Raw genomic sequence first — 13,768 nt, 5'->3', positions numbered from 1 at the left:
ACATAAGCCTGAGAGTCTAACCTGACCTTTTAGAGCTCTTATTGCCACAAGATAATGGCTCAGGGCTGACATCACTAGTCTCCAGCCACCCAAATGTGAGCCTGTGTGGACAGAATATTATAAGGAGTGGGGGGAATAAAGGTCATGTTAGAGTGAGTGGTAGATATAATTAACGTTACTGACAATGAAAAGTTCAGTTGCTGAAAGACAAATGAGTCAAAAGTGAGCTTGATGTTGAAACTACATGCTGTTGTGTTGTTCAAAAACTTACCTATTTTGAAAAAGACAACAATTTCTTGATCAATTCATGCAAAATGCTGGGTTAAGAACACTATGTAAAATGTAGAAAAAGCATGCATGCTAAATTTCTAACACGTGCACACACACACATACACACATTTATGCATGAGTCTAGGTCTGTCATTCTCTTTTAAGAGTTTTTATTGTCTTCTTTTAGCATTAAGGCTTTTCATAACATGAACCCACTTTTTCTTCCTATGATTGCCCTCCCTAGTCCCCTCTCCAAATGTCTAAGTCATACTCCATCACTCCAGAAGCAGTTCTGTGTAGATATGAAGTCCACCCTGGTCTCTGAATCATACATACAGGTCATAATAGGTCATAACTTGTTTGCTGAATGGTGAGAAATTCAATGTATTCCCTAATTTCAGCCACCTCTCCTCTCCTTCTTGCACATGTGTCATCTTTGTACTGGATTATTCACCACCTCTACTGGGTGTCCTCACATTTGATTCATGCATCTATTATTGGGCTCAACATGATGCAATGCACTAGGTGGTTTCTCCCTGCCCTAGTAACTCTAGAGAACATCTCATGCATCACAGAATTGATACATGGGCATGTCTCTCACACACAAACATGGCATCCATGAGAGTAGCATCGTTTTATTGTTCATCTTCACCTCTCTTTCTCTGCTTGGCATACTGTTTTGAACAAGTTACTCCTCAATAAATGCCACCTAGATGTATTTGCATCCTTCAGGTTTGCTTTTCGTGATCACCAATTTGTCACATTCAGCATGGAAATTGGTACCTCTTGAGAACAGAGGCAAACCAATTATTTGACAATCCGAAGATCTTACCAGACAGCAGGAAGGGGGCCAGGAAAAGTATGTTCTGGACTAACCCAGGTGCTGCTGTGTTGAGTTACTTAATTAAAAATTATGTAGGAGGTGTAATAGTTAGAGTATCAATGTGAAAGGACAATTCAGTGGCGCTGTTTCCTGTTGATAAAAAGTCATTTGGCCTCTTTTGGTGGTGTAGAGCCATTAGTCTTGCCTTTAGGAAATTAATGCTACTATTGATAATGATATAGCCTTTTAGTGATTTGCCATGTGCCAGATGTTTGCTGAGCTCCCCCTCTTGGACATTGTCACATTAGATCCTCCCAACAGCCCCAGTGAGGAAAGTATCATTATTCTACTCCATTTGGAGATTAAGCATCAGAGAGGGATGATAATTTGTCTGAAGTTGCAGAGCAAGTACATAGAAGAAATGAACTCAAATCCAGGCCTGGAGCTCCCAGAGCCCATGGTAAAAGAAGAACCTCAGGGGAAGTTTTGAGCTGAATTGAAGAATCACTTATTAAACAGACTCCACTCTCCTCATTTTGTAAATGATAAAACAGAGACCCAAAGTGATGATGAAATGTAGGGCCTAAGAATCTCATGACTGAAACAGATTTCCAAATTCATCCAAACATTCTTATTGACAATCTTGCTGATAATCTGTTCTTTAAACAACAGCTTTATTGAGACTAAAGTTAAAGTCCAACTTTTTAAAATATATTTGAATGTATATTGTATGTCCATCACCACAATCTAATTGAAGAACATTTTCATCACTCCTAAAAGAAGCCCCACATTCATTATCAGTGGCCCATATCCCAGCTCTAAGAAGCTGCTAGTCTGCCTCTGTGGATTTGCCTGTCCCTGTAATTTCATATGAGTATAGTCATACAATATGTGGTCTTCTCTCACTGGTTTCTTTCACTTTGAGTATGTTGCAGTCACCTCACTATGAGGCAGAAATTTAGTAGGAGTGATGAATGTCTGCTGGTGGGCAGGAACAATTCCCCCAAAATCTTCACTAGCCTCACTACATAAACTAATCTAAAACAAAAATAAAATCTAAGTCAGAACAAAGCGTTTGATATTTGTTATAGTTAAATTGTGGCCCTCAACAAATTCACGTATTGAAGTCCTAAACCCCAATATCTCAAAATATGAGCTCGTTTGGAGATATGAGCTTTATAGAGTAATTAAATTAAAATGTAATCATTTAAGCAGACTCTAGCACAGTATCACTGGTGTCCTTATAAGAACTGAAAATTTGGAGACACACACACATAAAGAGAGAGAGAGAGAAATGTCATATGATGATCTTGTTATAAGCCAAGAAGTTAAAGAGACTAGGAACAGAAGAAACCAGTCCTGTCAACACCTTGACCTTGGACATCTAGCCTCCAGAACCTTGAGACACCAAATTTCAAATCCAGTTTGTGGTACTTTATTGTGGCAGCCCTAGCAAGCTAACACAACATTGAGACATAGCTTCTACACAGTTTTCTAATCACTAATCATCTTCCCTTTGACAAGTGCATTACCACCCTTATGCTCCTCTCAGCTGAAAATCAACATTCCTCTCAAACCAAATCTCTGAGCTTTTTACCCAATTCTGCCTTCTTCCAGAATTTCCTAACTCAGACAATGGTACCACTATTCAAACAAATGTGCAAGCCAGGACTCTGGAAATCACCTCTTCTCTTTCATGCCCACCCCCACTTCCAACACACAGATGCACACATATACCACACATATATCTCCAGCCCAAAGGGGTTTCACAGTAGTATTCTATCAAGACTTTGAATACAAATAATTTTAATACTGCTTAAAATATTCCAGATCATTACAATAAAATTCTGAAAATTCCCTAATGAAGTCATCAAAATATTACCAGAACCTGAAAAAAAACAGCAAAAAAGAAAGTCACAGAATCTCAACACAAAGAATATCCATACAAATCCTAATTAAGATATTAAGCTGCATAATCCATGGCTGTTTAAAAGAATATTATGTCATGACCAGTTTCAAATTAGTTCAGGAATGCAAGTCTACTTCCTCCTATTATATTGGCCTAGAATATCATCATATGAGTAAATTAGAGAAAGGCAACATGACTCACCTGCTAAAACACTGCATTGTGTGTTTCTCCATAGCCTAATCTACCCCTGATATTTCTAAATAATTTTTTCATGGTCTTCCAGGAGTCCTTTGGCTCTGGACACCACGTTTTTCCTTCCTTTTAAATATACTAATGACTTTGCCAAACTTTAATCTATTCAGATATCTGTCCACACTGAGCCATTTGCCAATACATAAGCAGAAAAAACACTCACTGTGAACAACGAATGGAGGTGACCATTTACCTAACAGTCAAAAACAGCCTTTCTCACATAAGAATTTGAATTTGAAAGCCAAAAATCCATTTCTTGGGGAAGAAATAAGCATTCCTAAAAAATTCTTTGAGCCTAAACTTTAACCTGACTGAATGTATTGCTGATTATCTATTTCTATGTAACAAATCACCATTGAATAGTAATAACAATTTATTATTGTCTCTCCTACTTCTGTTGGTTGACTGCACTCAGCTGGTGGGTTCTTCCATACAGTCTTTCATGTGGTTGTCATCAGTTTGGGCCACTGGGCTACACTGACTTAAAGACTTACCTGGGTTGCAAGCTGAAGATGGCTCCCTCACATGCTGGCAGTTGATTTGAGCTGAATAGGAGTCATTGTCCATTGCAAGTTGGGATAATTAATGCTGTCAGAGAGAGAAGCCCAAGGATGCCAACAGGCAGAGCAGCCAACAGCTGGCTCAGACAGCTCCACTGTTACCTCTGTTACATATGCTACCACATAAAGAAGGCTTTTCAAGTCATGGAAGGATCTTATGATACTAGAATCTGGTTCTCGATCCTGTGTGGAGAACTCTGGATCTACCTTCTGACATCTTTGGAGGCTTCTCCAGCACTTGGTTAAATTAGGGAATCCTGGATTCCCAGTTGAGTCGATCTAGCAACCTTCTAAACCTCTTGTGTAGAATGGAGACAGCACTGTTCACCTTGAAAAGTTGGGGGGAGGTTCAAAAAGGGCATTTTTGTAAAATACATTGTAAACTCCCTGGTATATGATGGAGTTAATGAATGGCAATCATTACCATTACCAATAATATCAGCATCTTTGTTTTGTAGGAAAAACAGGGGCCACATTAGAGAAAGAGGAACTTACTTTCATATTTTGAATATGTATAGCCTAAAAATGCAGTGTTATATCCCTCTTTTATTTTGTCATGAATTTCATTTTCCTATAAAAGGTAAAAATAAGACTACCTTCTCTCATTTTCTTTCCAGTCTGAACATGTTTTCATTATATACATCTAAAAATTAATGTTTAATAAAGTATGTGTGCGTAGGCACAGGGAAAGAACTAGAATAATATATAGAAAATGTTAACAGTGCTCACCTTTGAGTGATAAAGTGAGCCATAGCTTTATAATTTCCCACATAGTCCAAAACGTTTTTAATAAGCCTTACTCTTAAACTCAGAAAGAAAAAATGACATGTGTCTATGTATGTCAGACTTCTTGACCCATTTGTAAAACACAAAACACAATAAAACTACTTGTCCTGATTCCATGTTAAACCTGTAAACAATGGAACCGTAGCATTTCTGATCCTGAAGTGGCTATTTACGTGCTCATCTCATTCCTGCATTCACAGTCAACAAATAGACTAGAGACCTGCAATGTACCAGGCACTCATCCCCTACTTGTTATCTTCAAGATTAAGCCTTCCCTCCCAGCCCGCTCTGAATGTCTCTCCCTCCTTGATGCTGTACCATGTGATTACACTTCCACTGAAGCTCTCCCTCCAGCCTCAGTTGTGTCAATGGATCTGGACATGTGTTCTCATCCCCAGCAGACCATGAGCTCTTTGGAAACAAGACTGGTCCCATCCATGTCTCTCTTTACTCCAATTCATTCATTAGCACTGGTGGGTGCCAAATAGTTGTTTGTTGCATTAGATATGTGCCAACGCCTTAATTTTATAGTTGAAGCAACTCAAACCCAGACAGGCCTGTGACTTGCCTAGCATCACACAGGTGAACTGGAGTTAGAATCTTTGTTCTGTCTTCCCCAACAAGTGCCTATAAGTCCACCAGTCAATGTTGTGACCTGCTGAGACATGTGGGATGCATAGACAGCAAGACTAGAGGAACCAGGTACACCCATCTGCCCACAGGATTACAGACAGATTTTTTGAGGACCCTTCTCCACAACTGCCTTTCTACCATAAATCATACCCAGTGGTGTGTTCCCACAGGGAAGGGTGTGACCTATATGGAAGAGGAGGCTTTCTAGCATGACAATAGGATCAACACACCTTGGAAATGCCAGCGAAGAAAGTACTGGACTCTGGGTTAATCAGGCTTGTGTTTCAGTTCTATTTCTTTTGCATAAGAGATGGTTGATCTCACCACCAACAACAGGTGTTGGCGAGGATGTGGGGAAAAAGGAACCCTCTTACACTGTTGGTGGGAATGTAGACTAGTACAACCACTCTGGAAAAAAATTTGGAGGCTACTTAAAAAGATGGACATCGATCTACCATTTGATCCAGCAATACCACTCTTGGGGATATACCCAAAAGACTGTTACTCCAGAGGCACCTGCACATCCATGTTTATTGCGGCACTATTCACAATAGCCAAGTTATGGAAACAGCCAAGATGTCCCAGCACTGACGAATGGATTAAGAAAATGTGGTATCTATACACAATGGAATTTTATGCAGCCATGAAGAAGAACGAAATGTTATCATTCGCTGGTAAATGGATGGAATTGGAGAACATCATTCTGAGTGAGGTTAGCCTGGCTCAAAAGACCAAAAATCGTATGTTCTCCCTCATATGTGGACATTAGATCAAGGGCAAACACAACAAGGGGATTGGACTATGAGCACATGATAAAAGCGAGAGCACACAAGGGAGGGGTGAGGATAGGTAAGACACCTAAAAAACTAGCTAGCATTTGTTGCCCTTAACGCAGAGAAACTAAAACAGATACCTTAAAGCAACTGAGGGCAATAGGAAAAGGGGACCAGGAACTAGAGAAAAGGTTAGATCAAAAAGAATTAACCTAGAAGGTAACACCCACACACAGGAAATCAATGTGAGTCAATGCCCTGTATAGCTATCCTTATCTCAACCAGCAAAACCCCTTGTTCCTTCCTATTATTGCTTATACTCTCTCTACAACAAAATTAGAGATAAGGGCAAAATAGTTTCTGCTGGGTATTGAGGGGGAGAGCGGGAGGGGGTGGATTGGGTGGTAAGGGAGGGGGTGGGGGCAGGGGGGAGAAATGAACCAAGCCTTGTATGCACATATGAATAATAAAAGAAAAATGAAAAAAAAAATAAAATAAAATAAAATAAAAAAAAAAGAGATGGTTGATCTTTTATAAAATCACATATCTTTTCTGAGTCTTAATTTTTTCAACTGTTAAAAAGGAGTACTAACACCTATATGGAAGGTACAAAATATTTGACCAATACAAGATTCTGTTATGTATTATTAATATTTTTGACATTGACAGTGTCCTGATTGCCCACAAATTCAAGTTCATGCTCACCAATCATCTACCCACAATTGCACCTCATATCCTCTACCTCTGTGAATATGGCTCTTAGGTCCATGTTTCCTCTGAAGAAGGGACTTTTTCTTGAGAGCTTAAGGAGTCAACTTTGGAAATGCTTTAAATGTCTGGAGTAAGGAACTCTTCATCATACAGACTCCTGACAATTTGGGACTTCCACATGCTCTCTCTTTCTTTTCCCTAGAATCCCTGTCCACTCTACTTGCTTGAATAAGATTCTATATCAAAATTGGAGTATAACTCAGTGGTAGAGTTCTTGCCTAGCATGTATAAAACCCTGGGTTTGATCCTTAGTGCTGCAAATAAACAAAAACAACAAAGACACTATATCAAGAGATAGTCTATTAATCAGGATACAAATTTTTATTTGTTTTAGGTGCCCAGAAAAGAGCACCATTAGTAAAATTTAGAAGTGGTTAGTATCTCCTGAAAGAGATGATACTTGTGCTAAACTTAAAGGAGGAATACCATTAGTATCAAGGGGTTTGTTAACCCAAGTGTGATAGACCTGGATGACATCAATGTGATGTGATTTAGATACTTCAGAAAGACAGTATGGTAGGGTGACAAGGGTGATCCTGAGAACAGATGAATTCTAATAATTGCAATGGTGGCCTCAGTTTTTCCTGACCCCATACCTACTCACTTTGCCATGCAAATTTGCAGTGCCTTCTCACTCCACACAAGCCTGAACATGTTCATGTGCTGATGAAAGAGGCACAAAAGCAAAGCCTAGAGTTCAAGGCCATTTCAAGAAACCACTTGTTTTAGGTTTACTAACAACCCATTGGCCAAAGCAAATCCCAAAGCTAATTCTACTCTGAAAGGGCAGGCAGAAAACTGGCATGAGAAAAATTGTGCCTAAGAGCCAAAAGACTTCCATGCAATGACCCAGACCAGAAGGGAACCAAAGCCAGGGCAGTTCTGTATCCTGACAACTTCTGTCTTCTTCTCCTGCCAACTTATACCTGTCTACCCAATAGAAACTGAGCAAAGGGCATGGTGGAAGATGCCTATGGCCAGGTAGGGACTCCCAGTTCTGCCCTTTCACTCATTGTGACTTAAGAAGGTCACTGCCTCATGTTCGTCCTCCTCTATTTTAACTTGCAGCCTGGGAAGGGAGATGTAAATCCTTGCTCTGAATTCATTCCATTTTTGAAGAGTTCAGTGAACACAGGCTACCCAACTAGGACTTCAAGTGAGTCCCCATGATCTACTAATAAATTCCAAACTCTCTAGTTAGCCAATCTGAGCACTTTCTAACCTCTATGCTATCTATATTCTGCTTTATATTGGAGCTATTAATTTAAGAATAGTATCTTGACTATACAATTATGAACTTCCTCAGTTAAGGCAGGAGTTATTACAGGTGGCTCATACCTGCAATCTTAGTTAGTTTGGAGGCTGAGATATGTAGGATCAAAGATGGAGTCCAGAACAAGCAAAAAGTTTGCAAGACCCCATCTCAACCAATAGCCGGGTGCAGTAGTACATGCCTATTATCACAAGTTATTCAGGACGCTGAGATCAGGAGGCTGAGATCAGGAGGCTGAGATCAGGAAGATCACAGTTCTATGCCAGCCTGGGAAAAAAAGCTTGTGAAACTCCATCTCAATGAAAAAAGCCAGGCATGATGGCATATGCATATCATGCAATGGAAAGCATAAAACAGGATGATCAAGGTCCAGGTCTGCCTGGGCAAAAAAGGAGAACCTATCTCTAAAATAACTAGAGCATGAAGGGATGGAGGTATGGCTCAAGTGGTAGAATTCCTGTCTTTGCAAGCACAAAGCCCTGAGTTCAAACCCCAGTACCACAAAAAGGTGATAGGCATCATTGTACCCATTGTATACTGTGAACCACAGAAGCCAAATGATTTTCACCAAGTTTCATATTAAACCTCTAGGGAGACAGAAAAAAAAAAACATGTCTATACAACGTGCATGCAGATCCATAGCGGGTTGCTCAGAGAGCATGGGAATAATTTTTTCAATTGCTTCAGGCTATCAAGATATAGATCTCCCAAGGAAGAGTGTTGAAGAAAAGGGAGCTTTAACTAAAGGCAAAGACAGCCAAGCTATCCCATGTGAAGATGTGTCAGTTTCCAACACAATTTGGCACCATTGCAGAAGATTTCTGTCTCTTCCTATCACAAAATCAATTCACCAACAATCCAAACCCATCCCTTTACCTAGAAACCCGCAGCTCATGTGGCTTAACAATGGAGACACCCTCTGTCTCACCAAATGAGTGATTCATTGCTTTGGGGAAATTTTCCAGAGAGAAAAGGAGGAGGGTCATAGGTGCAGTGGGGCATGCTGTCTTCCACCCAAGGGCTCTCTCCCATCCAGGGTATGACGGTATCTTATTGGGAGCAGTTCCATTTCCTCAAGCACCCTCTTCCTTAATTGCCCCCAAGATCCCTGCCAGCAACATAGGAAGTGGCCCTAAACACATCAGCTTATGTTCATAGAATCCATTCAGTTTAGGGCACCAGTGGCTTACAACTTTAATCCTAGATTCTTGGGAGGCTGAGATTCAGTTCAAAGCTAGCCCAAGCAAATAATTCACAACTCCTCTCCAAAACAACCAGAGAAAAATGCAGTGGAGGTATGTCTCAAGTGGTAGAGACCTGCTTTACAAACACAAAGCCATGAGTTCAAACCCCAGTTCCACCAAAAAAAAAAAAAAGCCCAACTTGGAGAAAAGCCATTCAGTTTAAAACTCCAACTGTAATTAAAATCCCAGTCAGTAACCATGCAGCACCTTCTTGGGGACGAGTGGAAATCTTGTGGGAACCCTTTGGTGAGGAAACATATTGCCCTTTGATCTAAATCTGCCTGAAGTGCCATTTAATATTAATAACTTTAGTTTGGATTGTTTTAATATTACAACAAAATATCCTTGGAAGAAGACTTCCTTAGAGATCATTGACCAACCTTTCCACTTTGCATATGAGAAGGGAGAGGCCCAGAGAGGTGAAGCAACTCACCCAAGATTGTCCAGCAAGTTAACAGCTGAATAAACCATAATCTAAGTTCTCACCATGTTCAGCTCATTTTCCACTTGGACATACAAAACACCTCAGTTCTTAATAACATCATGAGAAGAATGGTTGGATCTTAAAAGCCACCTCCCTGGGCTTGATACAAGATGGAGAGAGATAAAAAGTATTTTTATGCCTAATATTCTCACAGTCTAGACCAAAAGACGCAATCATAAAGCAAAGACAAAAGTAATCCAATAGAACAAATGCCTCAAAAGAGACTGCACAAGGTGACAAGGGAGAATAAAAGAGAGGAAACTCCCTCGGAGGAAAGAGGGCCAGTGAGCCTGCTGCAAAATCATGACAAGTGAGCTAACTCTCAAAGCATAAGTGTGATGTGACAAGCAAATAAAGGATGATGTGCAATACTCAGAAACATGGTGCAAGAACTCCAAGGAGGCTCCAGAACCTCTATAGGCTGCCTCTAGAAGGCAGAAGATACAAGCAAATGGGCTAGAATAAGATCCTGGATGATCTAGAAGTCTAAGATCAAGGTGCCAGTAGTAAGTAAGGTTTCTTCAGATGACAGTGAAGAAATACTTTTTGCCATGCCTCTCTACAGGCTTCCTGTGGTAATTACCCCCAATCTGTGGGTTCATCTTCTCAGACATTGTCCCATGTGCAAATCTGTGTTCAGAGTTCCCTTTTGTATGAGGACATCAGCCATGTTAGATTAGTGCCCTTCCTAATAACCTCATTCTAAGTTGTAAGCTTTGTAAAGATCCTATCTCTAAGTGAGATCATATTTTGAGTTACCGAGGGTTCATACTCCAATATTATCTTGTCAGAGGGACTCAATTCAACCCACAACACAAGTCTCTCCAAAGTCACAAACAGTAAGAAAACAGTTAGATATCCAAATAAAATTGGCCATATTGGATAAAGTAAGAGAGGTGGAGTGAAAGGGGGAAGTAGGGGGACAGAGAGACCAGATACAGTACTGAGGCAAGAGGGCGTAAGAACCAAAGTCTTTTCAGTAACAGTAAAATATAGAGGAAGGCAGCAAGAAAGTGAAGGGGCCTGTTTTCATTTGAGAGGTCAGCCAAGTCCTCTCTGAGGAGATGACATTATAGGACACCTAAATCGTGGCAAGTATCCGGGCATGAACACATCCAGAGAAGATTATTTCAAGACGTAGAAATAACAGCACATGTCAATGGTGGTGATGGAGAGGGGATGTCATCTTTATTCAGAGAATGCCACGAGTAGTAGATCCATGGAGAAAAGCAGACTGAAGAGGTGAACACTAGTAATTACATATGACATTTCTACTCACATTTCATTGACCTATGCAAATCATGTGTGTGCACCTAACTTGAATAACAGGGACAATGCATTACGTCAAAACACCAAGAAAGGTAGGAAGACTGGGTATTGGTGAATGGTAGTAAGGTTTATGTCAGCAATATCTACGTATCTATTTTATCATCTTCATTATCATTTATCATTACCATCATTTTATCTCTATCAATATATCTCTCCAAGAATCAAAGACTATGTACAGTAACATCTCCATCCAGGGGGGATATGTTCCCAGATCCTCAGAGATGCCTAAAACCAAGGATAGTATTGAACACTTCATGAGCACACATGCAGAAATTCAATGTTTCTTTCACATTAACTGAGTGTTTACCATGACCTTATTACACCTTGTGGCTGTAACTTTTGCAGTTTGAGGTGTAGCAGCAAAACTATTGTAATTTTTTCCATCTTCACAATTTTGTGGATATAAGATTCATTCTTATCATAAATCATAGCAACCTAAGCATGTAATTTTTTTTCTTTTTTCTTATTAAGCTGGAAGCTTCTTTTTTTCACTTAAAATAAGCACCTTAAATCTTCTTTTTTACTTATCCAAATTGCCAGCATGACTAGACTTATGCTTTGGGGCCATTACTAAGTAAAATAATGGTTGCTTGAACCCAAGCACTGGATACTACTACGACCAATCTGATACTGAGACAGCTACTAAGTGACTAACAGGCTGGTAGTATATACAGCACAGATACCCTGGACAAAGGGATGATTCACATCAGGGGCAGGATGGATCAGGACAGTATAAGATTTAAGTCACACTACTCAGAATGACATGCAACTTGAAACTCATGAATTATTTATTTCTGCAATTTTCCATTTAATATTTTCAGGCATTAGTTGACCATGGGCAACTGAAACCATGAAAAACAAAACTGTGAGTAAGGGAGAAGTGCTGTATTTTTCAAAGGATTCAACAAAAGAATTAGCCTCCCTTAGAATGCTGATTAATGAAGAACACAGCTAGAATAATGCTGTTCTCTGAATCGTTCAGAATAACTCCCATACTTCCCTACCTCTCCAACACTATGCTTACAATTGTCTCACATACTTGGCCCTGAATTCTTTATTCTATACCCCGACTTTAGACCCTTTGAGTTGAATCCATCTAGCCTCTGCTCTTGGATCTGAGCCAAATTCAATTTTCCACCTCGCTTTTGTTCTTACTGAGAGCTCATTCTGCTTTCTGGCCCCCTCCCTTCTCCTCTTAGCACCTTCCACCCTACCCCACATAACATTCCCACTGACAAGGCCTGTCTCCTACTTCAGTCAAAGAAAAAAGGGAGAAATTTGGACAATCAGTTAGCAGCAAAATAAATTTTTCCTCTGTACTGACTGATGGCCACAAAAACAGAATCACATGCATCTTCAAAAGTATGTCAGCTTCCAGAACTTTCTTGGAATAATAATTGGATCTCCATGGGGCAGAGGGTGGGAAGATTGTGCATGTCTCCTTTCTTCCTTTGCAATTGGCTATTCTAGGTGAAGATGTTGGATAAAATGACTGTAGCAGCATGATGCTGGCCCACTTAAAGCTTCTATTATGAAATCCAGTTGCATAAGCTATAAGAGCAAATAAGTTATAGTCTCAGGAACAAATTCTAGTGATTCAGCTCATTTTAGCCTCACATCTTCATCTGTCTCTGAAGTGGCTTATTTAAATTTTAATAGAAAACCTTCTATGTGGGGCTCAAACAGATGGAATGAAAATAACACTGTTTATCCCCAAGATAAAATTGTGTTGGGAGGGAAAAAAAAGAGAAAATATGATGCTAATTTCTTGAAAACAAACCTCCTATGTCCCACTTTGTGGAAACTGGACAAAGCAATATAAAGTCTATTGTACTGAACAAAAGCAACGTTACATTTAGAGACTCACAGTCCTTTTTTGTTTGGCTCTTTAAAAATAATGATCTGAAATGGAAAAGTGTCCTTTGAAAAACTGAGAAAGGATTACAAAATAAAGTTTTGCAACCAATGGGGGCAGGTGTGGGGGCAAAAAGAAATAGGAGACAGCATGGGGTGATAGAAACATCTTTCATGAGATTGGTAACTTCTTCACGTACTAGCTATGTGATCTTGGATAAGTCAATTTGTAGTGTGGGGATATAGATTATTATCTCTAAGGAAAATACCTTCTCCTGCCTGCTACTGTCATGAGGAAATAAAATAATATGATCAATCACTTGCCTAGTCCATTCTCCTCCAGCATACCAAATCTCAGTGACCTTCAAACTTTCCAGACCAGGAGATGACCAACAAGAGACCATGAGCAAAATTTGGTCAGTCTTCTGTGTTTAAAGATGGTTTCATCAGAGCACAGCCATGTCTATTGCTTTGCCAATGTCTATGGTTACTTTTGCACTACAGTTGTAGAGTTGAGTAGTTGCAAGAGCTCATATGCTCTATAAAGCCTAGAATATTTATTTTTGAACATTTGCTAAAAAGCTTACCAACCCTTACTCCAGACCACTGTGAAATTTGGAATTCATCTTAGGCAAACCCAGTTTCCTCACTCCCCATGTGCAATGAATTGCCATGGCCTATGGACTCTACTTCCAAATCTTTGTGCCTCTCCATCTCAGCCAAGGCTGGTTCCAGTCACCCTCACTACTACATGAGCCTCCAGAGGGGGCTCTCACAGCCCCTTTGGCTCTCCTTTCCTCCCAACCT

The sequence above is a fragment of the Castor canadensis genome, chromosome 9 (genome assembly GCF_047511655.1).
Source record: "Castor canadensis chromosome 9, mCasCan1.hap1v2, whole genome shotgun sequence".
NCBI lineage: Eukaryota > Metazoa > Chordata > Mammalia > Rodentia > Castoridae > Castor > Castor canadensis.
The sequence above is the reverse complement of the archived record's forward strand: the minus strand, read 5'-3'. Positions refer to the sequence as shown.